The sequence below is a fragment of the Leopardus geoffroyi genome, chromosome A1 (assembly GCF_018350155.1).
Source record: "Leopardus geoffroyi isolate Oge1 chromosome A1, O.geoffroyi_Oge1_pat1.0, whole genome shotgun sequence".
Lineage (NCBI taxonomy): Eukaryota > Metazoa > Chordata > Mammalia > Carnivora > Felidae > Leopardus > Leopardus geoffroyi.
The window spans coordinates 73559232-73563274 of record NC_059326.1 but is presented as its reverse complement, the minus strand read 5'-3'; the positions used below and the strand labels follow the sequence as shown (position 1 = coordinate 73563274).

Genomic DNA, 4043 nt, shown 5'->3' with positions numbered 1-4043 from the left:
CCACTCACCTGCTCCCATGTGGCCAATATTGTGACGGTTGTGATCATCTTTTTCTTGTACAGTAAAATCTTGGTTTGGGAGCATAATTCACTCCAGAAACATGCTTGTAATCCAAAGCCTTGTATGTCAAAGCGAACTTCAAGAACCATTGGCTCAGTTGTGATCATGTGACGTTTGGCATCACCTAATACTCATACTGCAAGACATTGCCTGTGTATCAAGTTAAAATATATTAGAAATGTTTGCTCATCTTGTGGAACACTCACAAAACAAGTTACTCGCAATCCAAGGTTTTACTGTACTTATTTATAGTTTTACCACCTACATATTCCTCCCTAAGCAATGTAGTTGAATTTTCTTTTTGTAAATTGATCTAAATGGAATCATACTGAACATATTGTTATCATTACTTGCCTGTTGAAGCACAGAGTGGCAGCACATTCATTTATATATGTAGGCAGTATTTCATTGTATCAGTAGGATTCCTCTTTTAGCCATTCTGTTACACGTGGACTTTTGGGTTGTTTCCATTTTTGACAATTCTAATCAAAGCTACTATGGGCATTCTTATTCATGTCACCTGATTACATCAGCTTTGGAATAAAATTACTGGGTTATAGAGTATATATGTCTGCAATTTTGCTAGATAATGTCAAACAACTTTCCAACTTGATTGTCCCAGTTTACATTCTCCAGCAGGGTACAGGATTTCCAGTTGCTGTACTTCCTTGCTAACACTTGCTGTTATCAGACTGAAATTTTTTGCTAATCTGGGGTAAAATGGTAACTTACTATGTTTTGATTTTCATGCTGACCATCTTTTCATGTGCTCACAAGCCATTTGTGTTGTGTTTCCTACTTTTTTTTTTATTTGTTTGTTTATTTACTTACTTTAGTTCATTTCCCTACTAAGTTGTTTGACTTCCTGGTAGATTCATAGAAGTGTATTTTAGAGCAAGTACTTTGTTGATTGACTCTGCTGCATAATTCCTACTTTGTGGCATGTCTTAGATTCTTCTGGCAGTGTTTTTTCATGTTCAAAGGATGATGATTTTTTTCTTTCATAATTGAGTTTTTATCGGTTGTGCTGAGGACCAGTAAGACATCTCAATTTGTACACAATTCTTAACATACATATCAAAAATCTAAAAAAATCATATAGTTGTGATTCTTTTCTAAGTTATTCCAGTGACTTTCCAGCTTAAACTTTGGAGGCAAATTTTCCTTAACAGTATATCAAGTATCAATATCTTCAAATGTTGGCACACTGTTACATTATTAAGTCCCATTAATTCACAATTTAATATCATATACACTACATACACAGATTTATAATCCTGCACAGCACGGTAACAAAGTTACTAGGAAAACCAACCAAGATGTTACAGAACTTACAAAATTCTGACAGGGAGAGTCAAGATCAAGGAGTGGTTTTCTTTAGGAAACAATTTTTTTTTTAATGTTCAAGACATATTAAATGCATGACAGACTCCCAATTGCCATTCAATATGCTTTGTACTGTAGAATATAAAAACTACCCCATCTGTGAAATGTTGAGCTGATACCCAAGGCAGTCAAAGCCTCCCATATTCAATACCCCAATATTTTCTGATTGTACCAAAAAATAAATAAATAACAAGAAAATGATTTCACCTCTTTAAAAAAAGCATTGACACTTAAGAAATGGGATGAAGTGGGCGTCTCTCCTTAAAAATGTTTCTAGAGCTACTAAAAAACTTGCATTTATAAAATAGTTGATCAAAGTACTCCTCTGGATTGTACAAGGAGGGGGACAGGGATGACTGATAAGACATGGTATGTATGATATTAATCAGACGTAGCTTCTTTCCCTCCTGCTTCATCAGGGGCTGGAATCTCGTTTTTAGTTTCTCCATTTTCTGCAGGTAAGCCTCTTTCGTTTCTTGGTTAGCCACTTCAGCCTGGTTTCCCTTTGCTCCCCTTTTCTCTTTGCTTGCACTTTTTTTGTCTGAAGATTTATCCCTTCCTGCCCCCTTTTTTGGCTTCATTTCCATCTTTGCAGGAGCAGGTTTGGCTAACAACCTCCCCCCATCTCCTCTTGGACTCCTCCTTCGCAGCCCCCTTGGCAGAGCTGGCCTTCCTCTTGGGCATCCTGAGGGTGGGCTGGGCAGGCAGAGAGGCTTCTCGAAACCTAGCTGACTGGCCGCTGCAGGGCCTCCTGGCCCAGAAGATGATGATTTCAACATAGAGGAATATATCAGTCTTTTCTTTAGTGGCCAGGGCTTTTTGTAACTTGTTTAAGAAATTTTTTCGAATTGCTCTGTCACTAAGCGGGTTTCCTATGTTATTTTCTGTGTAAGTTTCTCTCAGAGTTTTGGAGGCCAGAGTCTGAAATCAAGGTGTTGGCAGTTTTGGTTCCTTCTAGGAGCTCTCTCTCTCCATGCCTTTCTTCTGGTGGCTTCTAGCTTCTGGTGGCTTCTAGCAATTCTTGGTGCTTCCTGGCTTGTAGACACATCACTCCCATCTCTGCCTGGGTCTTCATTGTGTTCTTCCCCTCTGTGTGTCTCTGTATCTTCTCCTTTTCTGTCTCTTAAAAAGACACTAGTCATTAGATTTAGGGCCCACCCTAAAAACAGGATGATCTCATGTTGAGAGCTTTAATTATATGTGTAACGACCTGATTTCTAAGTAGTTACATTTCACAGGTAGGCATGTCAGGACTTGGACATATCTTTTTCTGGTCACTAATAATTCTGCCCACTACCTCTTCTAAAAACATTCCTCTTGAGGGGCACCTGGGTGCCTCAGTTAAGCTTCTGACTTCGGCTCAGGTCATGATCTCACAGTTTATGAGTTTGACCCCCGTGTCAGGCTCTGTGCTGACAGCTCAGTCTGGAGCCTACTTCAGATTCTGTCTGTCTGTCTGTCTGTCTGTCTGTCTCTTTCTCTACCTCTACCCTGCTCACATTCTGTCTCTCTCAAAAATAAATAAACATTAAAAAAATAAAGAAAGGGGCATCTGGGTGGCTCAGTCGGTTGGGCGTCTGAACTCAGGTCCATGAGTTCGAGCCCCACATCAACCTCTGTGCTTGAAAGCGTATAAATGCATACTTGAGGAATTGAATCTAACAAGAAATGGACAGGACTTTTATAGAGAAAATTATGAAAACTTGAAAAAAAAAAAGCTAATTAAATTGAAAAATATTACACGTTCAGGGATTGGCAAAATCAATATTAAAAATGTTATTTCTCCCCCCCAACCTGGTATATAGTCAGTGTAATGCCAACCAAAATATGCCCTGCCCCTTTTTATGTGAAACTTTTCAAACTTTTTCTTTAAAAATGTATGGGCCTGAAAAGTACAAGAAAAATTAAACACTCTTGAGGAAGGATGAATTATAAGAACTTTCCCTACTATGCAGCAAGACTTTTTATAATGCTATAGTATTCATCACCATGTGATGTTGGTGCAGGGATAGAAATATAGAACAATGGCAGAATAGTGATGCATAAACAGACCCAGCCCCACGTGTATGTGGAAACTATCTGCAATCAAGAACTGCTGAAAGGTTGGAGAAAGGTTGCACAATGCAGTGCAGGAAGCTAGGATAGGAGGGTGTTAATGATTCTAGTACAAATTCCAATGTGAGGGGTGGTCTCCACACCACAAAGCAATTCTCAGACACAGCTGGGTGTCTTACAATTCAACTCAATTCTGACACTATCTACCTTGAGATAGCATCAGATTCCACAGGTTAAGAGCTTAGTCCCATAAGACTGCCCTCCACTTCAGACTGAAATCCCAAATCCAGGTTGTTACCCTTGCTTCTGACCAATTGGCTGTCTATAAATCATAGATTACCACAACCCCTTCTTTGGGTTCAATTAATTTGCTAGAAAGCCTCACAGAAATCAGGAAACCCGTTTACTCACTAGATTACTGGTTTGTTACAAAGGATATCAAAGGATATTAATTAATAGCTAGATAAAGAAACACATAGGGTGAGATTCCCAACAAAGGAGCTTATGCGCTTGGGCTCAGTGGCCCATGATTCTGGTTCACC

The 4043-nt window shown here is 39.1% G+C and overlaps 1 pseudogene; it reads right to left on the bottom strand.

The window, feature by feature from the left end:
• Positions 1 to 1827: 1827 nt before the first annotated feature.
• On the bottom strand, positions 1828 to 2214 carry LOC123599597 (annotated as a pseudogene).
• Positions 2215 to 4043: the final 1829 nt, after the last annotated feature.